Source organism: Patagioenas fasciata, chromosome Z (genome assembly GCF_037038585.1).
Source record: "Patagioenas fasciata isolate bPatFas1 chromosome Z, bPatFas1.hap1, whole genome shotgun sequence".
Classification (NCBI taxonomy): Eukaryota; Metazoa; Chordata; class Aves; order Columbiformes; family Columbidae; genus Patagioenas; species Patagioenas fasciata.
In genome coordinates, this window is record NC_092560.1 from 81,175,031 (window position 1) to 81,192,642 (window position 17,612).

Sequence of the window (17,612 nt, forward strand, 5' to 3'; positions counted from 1 at the left end):
ACATTCCAAAAAGTTAGGCTATTTGTCCTGATGTCACTTTATTTCTGAATTATAGTCTTCATGCAGAGTTTTAAACAGCTGCCATTAGAAATATATCAATATTTTTTATTATTATTATTGCTATTATTTATATTTACCTTTCCTTGTGGATAGCAGACAAGGTCTCAAGATACTTCTGTTTTCAGTACCAATAGAGATATTAGTTCTTCAAGGCTGATAATATATTATTTGTCTTATCAGTTTCACATGCTTCATTACAAACCTAATGGGACAAAAGGCAATCATGCTACTGAGTTCTTTTACTGGGGTTGAAAAACTGTGGGTTTGTATCAGCTCCAGCAGCAATTTTCTTTTATTTTTTTGCTTTATATTTTTATTTTTTGAGGCATTAATCCCCTCCTCTTGCTCCACCTCTATCTTATTGTGTTAGAGTGTGGATGGGACTCCCTTTTCATTCATACCAGTGTCTGTTATAATATCTCTGACTTTGGCAGGGAGGCTTTGCATATTATGGTGATAGAAATAATACTCTACATGAGTCACTGACAGCTTTCACAGTTCTATATCAATAGGGGAAATAGAGAGGAAGAAACATTTGTGTGGGTGCCTTTCTGGGTACTCTCAAACTTCTGTTGAGGTCACAAGGAGAAGGATCTCACAGTTGTGTCCCTTTCCTTCTCATCTGTTCAGGACAAAATCTAAGATTCACACATGGTGGCAGTGTTTGGCAGAAAATCTGGAGAGAGCCCACAAGCAGCATCTATGATCCAAATGGGGATCTGGGTTCATGTCTATTAAGATGAAAGATCCAGTTTGAATTTCCGCATCATCCATGTGTGCGATAATCAAAGCTTTGTCAAAATCTGAAGAAGTAATTCAAATGGTCATTAAAATAAAAAGAGAGTGAAGCTTTTGAGCCAACCCCCATTGCCATAATAAATTCTTTCTTGTAACTTTCCTAACCAGATCATCAGAACACATAAACAAACAAACGTGGAGGAGGTTTTCTGAGTCCCTGATGCTGTTGTGGCTCTTGTTGCCACCAAACAGGGCCTCTGTTACCACTCTTTTGTTGTTGTTTGTGTTTGCCATGTGTATCTTACACAGAGGAGAGGCACTGATGCATTGCAGAGAACAAGGTTCTTGAAAGGAGATTATAGATAAGCAGGTGTCATTGGCAGTAGGACTGTCAAGCAACTACAGGTATGTGTGTGCATGCTGTGCAAAGAACAGATGGAAAAAGTACAGTGCAGGCATTTATTTTCTGTTCTTCAGGTCACTATTTTCTCATCATATGTGTTTTACCTAAGCCAGACATAACACAGAGGTTTTAACAAATATTCACGTAACATAAGAAGATTTGGGTAGCCTCCATATTAGAATAACACCAGATCAAGGCTGCAAAGGCTGATCTACCTTAAGGAATGGATGCCTTTGCAATGCTAAGATCTGGCTGTCAGTAACAGACACATTCCTGTGTAGCCTCATATGTGTGTTCCTGCTCCAGTGGGGGGATTGGACTGGATGATCTTTTGAGGTCCCTTCCAATCCCTAACGTACTGTGATTCTGTGATTCTGTGAATGTCCATAGCACCTAAGACTTTGGCTTTGCTTTATGTCCACCTCTAACACCAGAGACTGTTGGTATCTATAAGCATCTTATCTGCTTAATAGCTGTCTGCTTATCAGGGCATAGCTGTGAACTCTGCCACTGATGTGCCTCTTGGTCACTTTCAGCAGTCTTGTACCATTTAATACAATAAGTTACTTGTTACTTTATCTACAGGAAGCAGCCTGTAATTTTTACAGGGCTACTTTTAGTTCTCTATTTATAAGCACTCATGTTTTCAGCCTGCCAGAAACAATACTTATAAGCTCACATGTATGGGAGACATTTGAGATTAAGAGGAAGTAATTTCACTATACCCTTAAATATCATAAAGCTAGCACAAAAGTTTCTAGTCCCAGAAAATGGATAGATGTGATATGTTTTTGGAAAGTTACGATTCTAGTTTTCCCTCCTCCTAAGAGTTTTTAAGGAAAAACAGAAATATTGGAAATGTTTATGATGCTAAACTGGAAGAATATAGGTGTACTCAATCAACATATTTTGTTTCAGTAACTTAAGATGCAAGATCATTATTTGGGTCTTATAATTTTTAATTTTTTAACATAATAAACCACAGTTTTCAAATGAGAAAGTCATTCTGCTGCTTTCACCATATTGTGTAGACATATAATGTTCTGAACAATATATAGCATGTATATTCTAAGTCTCTAAAGACAAATGTAGAACACTCTGAAAACTCCCTTTCTACTCTGCATTATTTAATGTAATGATGATAGAGAAAAACAAAACAAAACAAAATAAAACAAAGAACACTGATTCAGTTCTACAGCAGAAGCGTTGAGATCTTCTGGTTTTCCACACTGCAAAATGACACTAACAAACGTGATCCAGAATGAAAAAAAAAAAACAAACAAACACAATGTTTGTGAATGGCCTAAGTTTCCTTGCATCATGAATGAAGAAAACCTGTCTACATATACAGAGAAATTCCCAGCAGATGCTAGACTGAGTGTGAACAACCAAGCAGCTTGCATTTCTCTACCCAGATTAAGAGTGAGATTAATCCATGGTGGCATTGCAGACACAGGAGAATTCAGTTGGCAAATCCATCAAGTCTGAAACTAGAAAAAATGTCTGGAGAAACAGCAGCATATTATCAGTTTTGTCCAAAGCCACCTGTGAAAAATAATACATGTATGAGAGTATGATGGCTAACTGGGCAATTGTTTACAGGACAGTAATGGCTCTGCATGTTGGAAGTACATTAAAGATAAAAATAAATACATGCCCGTAGGATCAGACATATGAGCGATCTTGTGGTTTAAGAATTCAGTGTGTGTGTCAAGTGATCTGGAGTAAATGCCTGATTGCTTAATCTTAGTTTCTGCAAAATATGTAGTAATTTTGCATAGCTTAATGCATCACCAAAGATGATTAAGACAAATTGCACTGCTTCATACTTGCCAAGTGCATGCAGAGACAGTTACTGAAAAACATTTGCTGTGGGTACCCAATTAAGTCATGATTAGATAGCTCATCCCTAGGAACCTTTGACGATCTCTAAGAAACATAGTTATAAAGATACTAGGACATTTAGAGTTGAAGATAAACTCTTTAAAAACACTTTCTATAGGGGTAATTTCACCATCCAGATTTCCTTGTCCAGATGAGAGCTAGATAGCTAGTAGTTCAATTCATGGACACAAACCTACAGTCCTGAGTTATGCGCAATGTGACCATCTCAGAAGTGTCTCTGAGAAGACACTTTGGGAATATCCAGTGCATTTAGCATACCAATGGTACCTGTCTTTGTTCTTGTGGAACCTGGCAGATGGTCTAATTGAAGGAGAAACAACATGCAACTTGGTTAACTATAACATGGTAGACTCAGACTGCATACATTTCCATAAAAAAATGTTAGTCATAAATTCTGAGCTCTCTGAAAAGCCGGGAAGAAAATAAAAAGTTCTCAAGACAATTCAGGGAGCATATGTTATTTGCATTCTCAAAAAGTTTTAATAAGTGATTTTTCTGAGAACTACTCAGAAAAATAAATATGTTAAGCGACAGTACAGAATTGTAGATTAAAATTCAGTAAATATTAATCAGAATAAATGCAATTATACATACATGTGTGAACAGAGAAGGAAATGAGCAAGACAAAGTCAATTAAATGTAAATTTAAATTTAATTGAAATTCTAAATAGTAGAGACATTTTTGTGAGCTACTGAGGGATCCCTGGGCACTCTCAATTCCTGATTGACATCTCTTGCCCAACTAATGCAAAGTAGTGGATGTTTTTGTGTGTGAAAAAGGAGTTTAGTATGCTCTGTACCTTCTCCTGGTAACAGTGTCCTTTTTTGATGCTACAATTCTCACACAGAAGAACATCTGCATATATTTAGGGCATTAAAGACCAGGCTTTTACCAGAGAAGTAGTGCATACCAATATTTTCCTGGATATTCTCTTGTATTATGATTTAAATTCAGTTTAATGTTTCATTGAGCTGATTTTAAACACAAACAAAATTTTTACAGAGAGATAAATGAAACGTTCAAGCTTGACAAACCTGTATTTATTATTTTCATTTTTTCTATTATTATTAAAAATATTTTTATAAAAAAAAGCAATTTTGTGGATAATGTACTGTATGGGAAGAAAAATAAATGTTTCTCATAAAAAAAATATACAGGGTTCTAGTCCACAAAGAACCTCACCTCAAAAAAATATATTTTTTTTAAAAAATGAAAGAACAAACAAACAAAACAAAACAAAACCCCAAACAAATCCAACCAACCAACAACAACAACAAAACCCACAACAAATTAGCCAAGATTAATATTTTAAAGATGACATTAAAACACTACAAGACAAAAGCTGCTCAGTATTCTATGCAACAGTCACGGGTTTTTTTACCATACCTACATGAAAAAGTCCACAAAGTAAGTATTTGCATTTGAAAATATTTGTAATTTAGCAAATATCTAATAGTGGTATAATAATTCTCTCACATATCACAATGTTAATAAGTAATGTGGAGGACAGTCGAACTTTTCAGTAGATTTCAACATGTTGTGGAGGTACAGCTGCCTAATGACAGATGGAATTCAACCGGGATACATGTAAGGTTATCCTTGTAGACAGAAGTAGTCTAAACTTCTCATATGTTTCTCAAGCTGCAGGGTTCTCTGAGGATCTAAAACATTTAGAAACTCATGGAATGTTTGACTAAGATATCTGTTCATTATTTGGCAGCCACAGGAAAAGCAAATATGATTCTCGGTTGCATGAAAACAAAAAAGGGATAGAAATAGTTTATATGAAATATGCTGCTACCATGTTGGCAAGTCACCTTCACCTGAAAAAACTGTGATTCTGGGTTGCTTTATTCCCACAGCAGTACCTGGCTCTACCTGTATACCCATGATAAGTAAGACTGTCCAACAGTGAAGACTGAGGATTTTTTTTCAAGTAATTAAGGAAATTTCATAGTGAAAAACCTAGGGAATATTCTGAAGAAGAATTCAAGGCTAATTGAAGATTGCATATCAACACCATACTGTTTATTCACTCTGTACTTCGAAAGCTCTTGTTCTGAGGTCATAATACAGAGTAAAGGGACAACATATGAAATTAGGAATGAATAAAGTGAAATAGTAACAGAAAACCTAACTTATCTAGTGGATTTTCCTGTTTTGGGAAGCCTCCATGTCAAACATTATAAGAAGACTTGAAAAATAAAACAGTCTTTTAGTAAAAGTAAGATAGCATTTGAAAGTGCAAACAAAATGAAAATGCAAAATGTCTGGTTACAAAATATACCCGATAGATTCATAGCAAGGTAGGTAAGAGACTATCATCCCAAGACCGCTTATATGATCAGTGGAGATTTATCCAGGTCATGACTGACACGAGCCCAACTGGAGTGTACCAAACAGGTCCCCTGGAAAGCCTGATCCCCACCCCTCATTGATCATTAAGGAAGTCACAGGAAGTGTGCCTTGTATTTTAAGGACTGAGTTGCAGGCAAAAATCAGGCAATGTGAGTACTCTTCTCGCAGAGACTCAAGCCTAAGCAATAACTCTTTCCTCACTGTACAACACTGCTTAACAGATACGGTTACATTAATTCATCAGTTAAAACAATGCAAGTATACTGTAGCAAGTGTGAAGAGAATTGTGGTCAAAATGTTTTGGGTTTGAGTATTTTTTGAATGTATACTCTCAAGGCAACATGAAGTCCTGGAAGCACTATTCTGATATTATCAGAGAAGGCAAATACAATATTCATATGCTTCTTGAATAGGATAAATGTTTCTTTTTATTTTAGTAAGGAGATTTATAGTAGCAGCTCATAATGAATCTGAGAATTTTGTCTTCCTTTAACCATACAAGCCAATTAGATTACTACAATATTACGGAGTGTTTTAATATAAAATAAATTTACTGGATTATGAATGTGAATGACAAGCTTGCTGTTTATCACTAGCTTGCAGTAATGTGGTAAGTTTTCTATGTTGTCCTTTGTTCCTACAGCTCACCCAAGTCAAACAAAATACAGCAAAAATTAACCTTTCAATGTTCAATGAGACATGTCCTTAAAAATGAAATAGAGAAGTATCATGTTCAATTAAACCAGAAAACAATTTAAATTAAAAGATTATACTGAGATCCATTTTGCCTACCATTGAAGTAAATGACAAACTCTCATTCAGTTCAGTAGAAACAAAACTGGAAAGGACTGTCATACACTGGTATGATATTGATCAGTACAAGTGGTCTTTCTAATTAAGCCTGACTGCAATGTAACAAGGACATTTTTCCCCCTTTTCACACTCTTTCCTTAGTATGATTGCAGCATGAAAAATAGTAATTTCCTTAACTCCCATTTGGTATTGAATGACATCTGCCCCAGGTTAGAACTAGATTAACACTGTAAGAAGCAATAATAATTTTGAAAGATGTAAGGCTAATACGGTCTGGTTTCTCAGTCTTTTGTCTCATACCTGATTAAGATTGGTGTCCAAGAAAGTGCCAGGCTTTCAAAGCATCATACTCATACATAGCACCACATAACTATAAAAAGAACCTCAATAATGTCTAAGACTACAGTGCAAGTGTCTATCAGTGCAAAAACAACTTTAAGCAGCCTTTGTATTCACTGAAATTATAGACAGCATAGGCAGTGACATGAGAATACAATTGAGTCCATCCAATAGGAAACACATACCTTACTTGAATACCATTGTAAATGTCAAATTTTCTGCTTTTGAATTCCTTCCCTGGTGTGGAATGCCGTACAAGTTCAGTAACCAGAATTTGCCTTCATCATGGCCCTTCAAGGAACAGGGTTCTTTATGACAGCATCTATATTATTAAACCTCTTCTGCTGTGAGTAATTTCTTCCAGGGGTCATATGGTTGGGACCTCATTTAATCATCAGCCAGAATGTCTACTATTGAAACCATTTCTTCATGTACTCTCTTAGTATTTATAAATGCTCTAGTCTTAGCCCTGTAGTAAAAATGTTTGGTGACAAGTAAAAAAGGAGATAGGAACAGCTCCTCTGTAAGACATGTGTTCAAAGTACCAGAATAGGACTCATGTGGCTTGGTTCAGACTCACAGTTTTGCCACACGTTTCTTGTAGTACACAGAAGAAAAGTGGATCGTTAATCACTTCAAAGTCCATTTTATCAATATGTAAAATATACACTATACTTCTTCCTTTCTCCATCAGTTGTCATACAAATTTAGATTAGCATTTCTTGTAAGTGGAAACCATTTATTCGAGTGTTGCTTAAACAACTAGCTGCAGAAGTCAATTGGAAACTCCGAGCTGCAACATTACAAGAGTATAGCAAACTCCAGAATTTTTTCAGGTGGCTGAATTGCCAGCTACAGCTTCAATCTTCTTTTCTTTCATGACACACATGCTGCCTGTGGGGCAGAGAATGTATTCTGTTGTGCGGCTTCTCTGTTAAGTCATTCGAAGATAAAGTTTCTTTTTAGTCCAGTGGGAAAGAGAAATTGAACTTCATAGCAGTCTTTTGCACTGATGTGCTGGTGAAATGTATTAAGTTAGAGTATGTTGCTAGAGGAATTACAAGTTGCAAGGAGAGTTCTGCTGTGAAAATACTCTTAGGTGGGCTGCCAAATTGCACCCTTTAATTGCATTGTCAGTCTAGTAAAACATCATTAAAACAGGGAGAAGTAAGCTTAGGCCCTTAGAGCATTTGATCTCTTTCAATATTTCAGGTTGATTTCTAGATACTGTGGAGACATTTGCAAACCACTGCAGATCTCTGCATGCTGGTTTGCTTCCATTTACACTTTAAGAAGCTGCTATATGAGTAGGTAACAGCTTTCCAAGCTGAAAATGAGTGTGAACGAGTCTAAAAGTTCACAGAGAGTGCAATTGTTTTTTTTCTTCTCATTCATCAAGTTTGCTAGTGTCAGTGTGTCACCTTATTTATCATTCATCTGTAAAATTATATTAAAGTAGCGTGAAAAGTTGGAATGTAAAACTGGGTAATTCAGGAAATTCACACATGCTATAACTTCTTCCTTAACTCAGTCTCATAAGATGGTTTTCCTCCAGGGTACAAAGTTTTGCCAAGAGGCTGCAAACAGGTTATATGTCTATCTGTTTTGTGATATAAAACCAAGCAATATTAAAAGAAGAGTTTAGGTTATTATCATTATTATTTTATTTCCCTTAATGTATGTCATGTTCTATTAATATTCTTATTCCATTTGCTCCTTTGGATGAAAGAGATCATTGCAGTGGAGGTGAAGACTTTTTTTTTTTTTCTCTTTACTTCAGTGCTCAAAGAATTTGCCCTTTCTGGTGTTCACATTGCGGAGGTATCATACAGCAACACTGGCAGCATTCTCTTTTTGTCCAGAACATTATAAAAGGATACCATGTCCTCAGAACAACCTCATTCCTCATCCAGGTTCTGCAGGTTCATGTTGTCATCCCACAAATGACAGCTTTGGTCTGTTCTGAAGGGCGATGAATGCACATCTGGTGAGAGGAACAGAGAGAAGGGAAACATCACAAGGTTCATCCATGCATTGCTGAGAAAATCCGGCTTCCAGATAGCAGCACTTCAGGTAGTATAAGGTGAAGGAGGAGTAGGGGAGACCTTAGCAAAGGCATAATGGAGTCACATAATCAGAAAAGAACTATGCAAGGCCTTAGAGAGCAAGAGATAACTTCCACAAAAGTAACATGAATCAGGTGTTGTTGCAAATTCAGATTATTCCTGAACCTATTCTGGTTGTTTCCTTACATATGGGAGATTGTGGGTTAAGTCAACAGAAATACAGGAATCTGCAATACAGTTACTTACAGAGTAGTTGCATGTCCTTATGTGAGGGGCTGAATTTGGTCCTTAATTTTGAAAAAAAATGGCTTGAAGATAAACAAGCTTCAGGATTAGTAACACATTTCCATATCACTATGACTCCTACATCAAAATAAGTTCAGTTGCCTCTGGAGGTGAGAAAGTAGGAAGTAAATTAAAGCAATCTTTTGCCATTATGCTTGTGTGTACATCTAGATTAATTGTTGGTACCAGCAGGGCTTTGCTGTGAGAATGCTCTCAGCAGGGCTCCAGTCCTAACCTATGGTTGTTGCTATAGGGAGAAAAGCTGTCAGAAATGGGGTGCAATTGCACAAAAGAGGAAACACTCTGATACAGCTTAAATAAATGCTAATTAAAATAAGGAATAGGTTGCAGGAGAGAGATGGCAGTGTTAATCAGCATGATATAAGTCAGGGGACTGGAAACGCTCCACTAGGATCTGCGCCTGTATAGCTCAGTTTGTTTACAACAAACAAAATCTTCTCAGCTACTGTTACTGTAGCCATGGCAACAGTATTGAGGTTACATCTATCAACAAAGAGAGCAAAACAAAGATAAGACTGGTGTTTAATAAAGATGAGCCATGATAATTATACACCAGGCAACAGAGGATGGCAAAACGAACAGCCTGTGCCCCCAACGTATGTGACATTCCCTCTGCAGCAACAGAAATTAGATAAACCTGTGACAGCAGTGTCACCATTGCCCTAATAGGTGGATGAAAAGTATTTAATATATTCCCACTCCATTTAAAAATTTTACAATGATGCAAACTCCTTGCCCACTTATTTGTTCCATATATGAGGCATGATGGCTTGGTTGCAACAGTGACATCTGAGGTTGTTTCAAAGAACATAAGAGAAAAAAGGATTCCTGAGCCTCAAAAGCATCATATGTCCAAGTGGAAGAAATAATATATTAAAAAGAAACAAAACTAGGGATATATATATCAAATACTACTGTGTTTTGTCTGAGCATTTGTTCTCTTCCTTACATATTTTGCCATTAGCAGAAAATGTCTGTGCGGTCCTTTGTGAAGAGATCAAGTTTGATTCAGTTTCCTGAGAATGAAGTCAGCCTAGCTTCAGGAAGAAGCTGCATATTGAGTCTTCAAATGGTCCCTATACATTACATAGCTAGAGACACTGTGCTCCAGGAATAGAAATAAGAGTAGGAGATGGAAGCATGTGTAATGGACAGAATCACGGAATCTTTTCATTTAGAAAAAACCCTCAGGATCATCGAGTCCAGCCATAACCTAATAACAGCACTAAACCATGTCCCTAAGAACTTCATCTATATGCCTTTTAAAAACCTCCAGGGATAGTGATTTCACCACTTTCCTGGGCAGCCTGTGCCAATGCCTGAAGATCCATAAATCCATGGGTCCAGATGGGATGCACCCACAGGTGCTGGGCGAGTAAGGGTCAAGAAGGAGGAACCAGGAAATTATAGACTGGTCAGCCTCACCTCCATCCCTGGAAAGGTGAAGGAACAATTTATGCTGTCATGCTTCACCAACCTCATAGACTTTTATGAGAACATAACCAGGTGGATAGATGATGTCAGAGCAGTAGATGTGGTCTACCTTGACTTGAGTAAAGCATTTGACACAGTCTCCCACGGCATCCTTGCAGCTAAATTGAGGAAGTGTGGACTAGACTATCAGGTAGTGAGGTGGACTGTAAACTGATTGAGGGAAAGAAGCCAGAGAGTCATGGTCGATGGGAGAGAGTCTAGTTAGAGGCCTGTATCTAGTGGAGTCCCTCAAGGGTCGGTACTGGGACCAGTACTATTCAATATATTCATCAGTGACTTGGATGAGGGAATAGAGTGCACTGCCAGCAAGTTTGCTGATGACACCAAACTGGGAGGAGTGGCTGACACACCAGAAGGCTGTGCTGCCATCCAGAGACCTGGACAGGCTGGAGAGTTGGGCAGGGAAAAATCTAATGAAATATAACAAGGGGAAGTGTAGAGTCTGGGCAGGAACAACCCCAGGTTCCAGTACAAGTTGGGGAATGACCTGTTAGTGAGCAGTATAGGGGAAAGGGACCTGATGGTCCTGGTGGACAGCAGGATGACCATGAGCCAGCACTGTGTCCTTGTGGCCAGGAAGGCAAATGGTATCCTGGGGTGTATTAGAACAGGGGTGGTTAGTAGATTGAGAGAGGTTCTCCTATCCCTCTACTCTGCCCTGGTGAGGTTGCCTCTGGAACATTGTATCCAGTGCTGGGCCCTTCAGTTCAAGAAGGAAAGGGAACTGCTGGAGAGAGTCCAGCGCAGAGCCACAAAGATGCTGAAGGGAGTGGAGCATCTCCCTTGTGAGGAAAGGCTGCGAGATCTGAGCCTCTTTAGTTTGGAGAAGAGGAGACTGAGAGGTGACCTTATTAATGTTTATAAATATATAAAGGGTGAGTATCACAAGGATGGAGCCAGGCTCTTCTTGGTGACAACCAATGGTGGTATAAGGGGTAATGGGTTCAAACTGGAACACAGGATGTTCCGCTTAAATTTGGAAAGAAACTTCTTCTCAGTGAGGGTAAAAGAACACTGGAACAGGCTGCCCAGGGGAGTTGTGGAGTCTCCTTCTCTGGAGACATTCAAAACCCACGTGGACACCTTCCTGTGTAGCCTCATCTAGGTGTTCCTGCTCCAGCAGGGGGATTGAACTTGATGATCTTTTGAGGTCCCTTCCAATCCCTAATATTCTGTGATTCTGCGTTTCTGTGATTCTGTGATTCTGTGATTCTGTGATTCTGTGATTCTGTGATTCTGTGATTCTGTGATTCTGTGATTCTGTGAAGGTGGCTCAGTGATTACCTCTGCCAGCTCCCTCAGTAACCCTTGAATCTATCCCATCTAGCCCCATAGACTTGTGTATGTTCAAGTGGTGTAGCAGGTCAGTATTTCCGCTTGGATTATTAGGGCTTCTTTAGGTTTCCCATCCCTGTCTCCTGGCTCAGGGGGCTGAGTACATGGAGCACGACTGTTTTGATTATTAAAGATCGAGGGAAAGAAGGCGTTTAGTACCTCAGCCTTTCCCCCATCATCTGTGACTAGGTTTCCTCCCACATCCACCAAAGGATGGAGATTCACTGTAGCCCTCCTTTTGTCGCTCATATATTAATAGAAACCTTTCTTTAACAGCAGTATCCAGGTTCATGCGTAGTTGGGCTTTGGCCCTTCTAATTTTCTCCCTGCATAACTTCATGCTATTCTTGTATTCCTGTTGAGTAGCCTGCACCTCCCACCAAAGGTTATAAATTATCTTTTTATTCCTAAGTTCCAGCCAGCCTTCCTGGACAACTTTGTCCTTCAGGACCGCCTCCCAAGGGACTCTGTCAAACAACGTCCTAAACAGGTAAAAGTCTGCCCTTCAGAAGTCCAAAGTAACAGTTCTGCTGACCACCCTTCTAACTTCTCCAAGAATACAAAACTCAATCATTTCATGATCACTATACCCAAGGTAACCACCAACCAACATGTTGCCCACAAGTTCTTCTGTACTTACAAACTGGAGATTCGGTGAGTTGCTGTCATGTGGGAGTGATTTTGTGTTCTGCTTGCTGCAGAGCACCGTTTAGATTTATTAAAGAGAAACGTGACCTTAAAGAGTTTGGTAGCGTGTTTGTTCTATTATTTACTGCATGGGGGAGATATATCAAACCAGATAACACTTACCTTCTTTCCAGGTGTGTGTATTAATTCATGAAGCAAACCTTCAGGCGTCTTCTCTCCCTGATGACTGTTTGCTCCAGGGGCTGTGTTTTGAAGCTCTGGAGGCAAACTCTCAGGCAACGTATATATCCGTCACAATATAAATGTTCAGCTTTCTTCCCCTGATAGCCATTCACCCTGGAGCCTGTACTTAGACCTCTGAAGGCAAGCTTTCAGGGGACACCCATAATCACATGCAAAGCAGACTTTCAGGAAGCAAAATTTTCAGGAAAAATATCTGATAGAGTAAAATAACAAAAGGGCTGGCTCTAGCCGGGTACCTACACAGAGGTCTGCTCAAGCATAGAAAACTACAAACTTTGGTATTTTCACAGACCATTCATATCAAGATTCAGGCCAACAGTGAAATTTTGCCACTAGATCCCTTGCTTCCCATTGGACCCCCTTTCCCTGGCTGCACGTGGGCCTCTGTTTTGTTCAGTTGTAGATATTGTTTTTGGTCCGTATCCTTGAAAGTGTTGTTTTGCCTGAAGATATCCTTTCTTCTTAGCGAAGTGCGAACAGGCCCCACGCTGCAAATGTCTGCAATGTCTCTGCCTTAGCCTTGGATCATTGCTGCTTTCCCAGTCGGTTCCATTTTTCTCAGCTAAATGCAAGCTAGACTTTATCATGCAGGCATTTAGTGTAGTCTGCAGTTGCTTTTGGTAAATACAAGCTTAAAATTTTAGCAAATCTAGCCTACTAAGTAACATGAATCAAAGACTATATTAAAAACCATACAACTCTATATCTCTAAATAATCCATTACATTTAGTGTGCATCTATTTATGCTAAACAATTAATACTAAACTTGAATTTGGTTCATCCACTGACCTGTGAATAGTAAAACCACCGCCATACAGCTCACTTATTCAGCAGGGATTGCTCAAAGTGGGCTCATCCAGGCTGTCATAGAAGAAAGTGGTTGATTCGTAGTCAAATTGCATACAGTAGGAAAAACAGACACGAGACTACATGTGCCCACAAGCCACTGGCGTTCAGTGTGCTGTTCTGCTTCCCTACAGGTCTCCTGGAAGGAGCTCTTGGCCTGACTGTGGCTCAGGCCCTTCCCTCCTCTGGAGCCTGGACCAAACTACTGCTGGATTGGCTGGGAGGGGGTCAAGTGCATCCGCCACAGGTGCCTTCTCTGGTAGGCTCACTAGACAGCTGTGTCAGGCTCCAGGAACCCCCTAGACTGCTTCCTCTCTGGTATGTTTTATTTCTAGCAGACATTTGTTAAGTTGAAGTCCCCCCATAAGAACAAGGGCCAATGATTGGGAGACTTTTCCCAGATAAATATTTCAAAATATTTCAAAATATTTCATCTGCCAAATATTTCATCTGCCTCTTCATCGTGGTTGGGTGACCTGTAACACACCCTCACCAATATGTCTGCCTTGTTACCCTTCCCCTTGATTTTTACCCATAGACATTCAACCCTATCATTGACTTCATCAAGCTCCAATGATGAGCTAGGAAGTCTCTGTTCCACCTAATAACATCTGACATGTTGATGGTCCCTTTCTAACCTGAGAGGACTCATAAAGAATGACTCTGAAGCTAAATTTTAGGAGAATGTTTTGTCACAGGACATTTGTTAGCCCATACAACAGGTGAAAAAATCGAATTCAAAACATTTGACTAAAAAGGGATTAGTAGAGTTCTTTCAAACAATAATGTTTGCTGGAATTACTCTAGTTACATATACTAAAAATCAGGGTAACCATTTTGCCACCTGGCTCACAAGACACTCTCAAGAAGGACAAGAGCTTGTATTAGTCACATCTGACAGCCCCAAGTAGATGTTCAGGATGCCATAAAGTACGCAAAAGGTAACAGATACAGACACCTACCTTTAGGGAGCTGAATTTCTCTCTCAACAACTATTATCTTCCCTTAGAAGTTACAGTAGGGAAGTAATGATTTCTTAACTTTCTTTAGTAATGGATCTACTTTTTGAAAACAGCTGAAATGGTCATGTTTTGTGGGGTTTTTTTGTTTGTTTGTTTGTTTGTTTGTTTTCTTTTTCTTCAAGTGTTTTTTATTTTTTCTATCAGCAAAAAGAAGGATCTTTCTCTGATTTTGATGTCATCAGGCAAAATTTTCCTGAATCCCTACAGATAATTTTTCTTTGCATCTGCTGTGTGTCCTATAACGGACTATTCTTGTCCTTAGATATATTTATGATTTTGTATGATTTTTCTCCATTTGAAGCATTTCACAATGTAAGGTTAAATTGCAGATGATGAAACAGTTGTTATGTAGCTTGAAACTTGTTGTTTGTGTTGCTTGCCTTTTGGTGTGGCATGAGGACACGCAGGCGTCTCTCAGAGTATACATTTTTTTAAAAAGTGTTGGAGTTCACAGAGATGAGTGCCAAACACATCTATATCTTTTCCATTTACCCATTAAAAAAGATCCTGAAGTATTTATTTCCATAAGTTGTGTCTCAACTAATGTTAGGTGGCATTGCCAAGAAAATCCTCAGTGTGTGTGAACAATATTAATAAATGATGAGGAATTTCAGTATAGACATTGTCAAAGCAACTATTAACTCCAATGACAGGAATTTTTCTTCCACTTCCAGTTCTCTAAAGTCTTCAATGAAGTTAGGAGAAGGCAAGTGTGATAAAACTACTTAAAATATAAATACGCATCTCTAAGTATGTGCCTAAGGGTGAAAAGTAAATACAGTAATGTATCTTTTGTAGTACAACCACCTGACAGAAAATAGATGTAGAAGCAAAGCTCAGCAAAAAACAGTTAATAAGCAACAGAAAAATCATCTGAGCGCTAAGAAAGCATTTTCAAATTATGTGAAGATGTGCAGTGTCTCAGGAGGTTGTTAGATAAAATATATTTACCTTTTAAATCTGGCTTAACGGAAACCCACACTGGCTATCTGAAATTAGTAAATACAAAATGCCCACAGCAGCTACAGACATAACTGTCCTGCATTTTGGGAAGTGCATGTGAACTACAATTGCAAATTGTGCCCAATAAATCCTAATTTTGACCAGGTGAAGACTGGTGGAACAATTCCTGCTCCCTTCCTGGGTATGTGAAATACTACAAGTCTTCAACAAACAGGCACACCAAAATGGCATGTTAATGTGACAGAAAATCATAATGGCAGAATTGATTTTGTCCTGGGCACGGAGGTTTTCCCTCTGGAGGACTTCAGAGGCACTAATTTTTCTCCATTAGCTAGACAGAACCCTAGTTACTTATTTTAGGAATGTTGCTTCATTTGGCCCATAAAATTGAAAACTCTATTGTGTGTCTGATATTTACAAAAAAAAAAAAAAAAAAAATTATGCTCAATATTTTATAAGGGACATTTTTGTTTGGACTTTTTTTACACCTATTTTTTTCAGCAAAAATGCAGTCAACGTGACTCTGTTTCCCTGGAACACTTTGTAACTGATTATCTTCTCTTTTATGAACTGAAAACTCCCAAGTAATTTAAAATATTTTGTTTAATATTTTAGATTCTTCTCTAATCATCACACAAGGAAGAAGTTGTTGATTTTTCACAACGCACATTTTTATCTTCCAGGTATTTCACTTTCAGTGTTCTTTAAAGCAGAGACTGTTTTGAAAATTTAGGTATCAAAATGCTCCTTCCATCCATGTATTTCTTTAGATAATTATATTCCAAATGATACCTTCATGATATAAATTTTTCTCCTAAGTGTATCCAAAAAAGAATACAACTCATTTTCAAAGTGAGTATGAAATGAAGCAGGAAACAATTGTAAGGAAAAATAAGTTTTACTGAGACTGAGAAGGCACATGCAGTTTAGATAATGGCCTTGGACCTGGGAGAGCTCATTTAATTGTTGACAGCACTACAGACTCCCTGCCTTGGAAAAATCAATTTATCCCTGTATGCCAAAACTACATTAAAGTTAAAGAAGTTCTTTCATTCAAGTTTACTTTGCCTATATATATATATATATACACATATATATATGTTCATGTGTGTGTGTGTGTGTGTTGTAAGCTTCTCAGTATAGAAAGCTTGTTATTAACACTGCCTACCAAACACAATACAATATGCCATAATTTCAGGGAGAGTTTTAATGGTGGTCATGTGTGTTTACAAAGTTTTGCTACACAGGTAGATGGAATTGACTGGATCCAAGTTGAAACCTGATATGTTCTCTGTGTAATTGTAGGATGCCTATAACTTGGTGTTTCATCATCTTTATGCCAATATTTCCAGAAGACTTACCTGAAAATTGTTTGCAAGATGGTAGTCTAGATCCTGGAGAGAGTGGAGAAAAGCACATCTGCAGTTGGTGCCTGGTCCTAGAGATACTGTTGGGTGAGGTCGAAACAGAGGGGATATCAGCACAGATCACTACCAAGCAGTTGGTGCTGTAGTTACCTCCTGCCATGCACACTGGGCCTCATCTGTCAAATTTTGCTGCAGCGCTGCCAGGAGGGTCCTAACTGAATAGAGGGAAGAACGCAGCTTGCCCTGACATAAGAGGCTATATTTGACCTATAGTGTACATAAGACTATGAATAGTCTACATGTAAATATAAGTCAAGCCTACATGTAAATATATGTTGAAACAGCTGTTTTAACCTGTGGCACTAGCTTTCATAGAATAATAGAATCGTTGAATCATAGACTAGTTTGGGTTGGAAGGGACCTTCAAAGTTCACCTCGTTCAATCCCCCTGCCATGAGCAGGGACATCTTCAACCACATTAAGTTGCTCAGAGCCCCATCCAGCTTGCCCTTGAATGTCTCCATGGATAGGGTATCTACCAGCTCTTTGGGCAACCTGGACCAGTGTTTAGGCACTCTTAATGTAAAAAGTTTCTTCCTCATGTCCAGTCTAAATCTCTCCTCCTTTATTTTAAAACGTTTACCCCTTCTGCTTTCACAATAGGTGCCACTAAAAAGTCTGTCCTCATCTTTCTTATCTATCCGT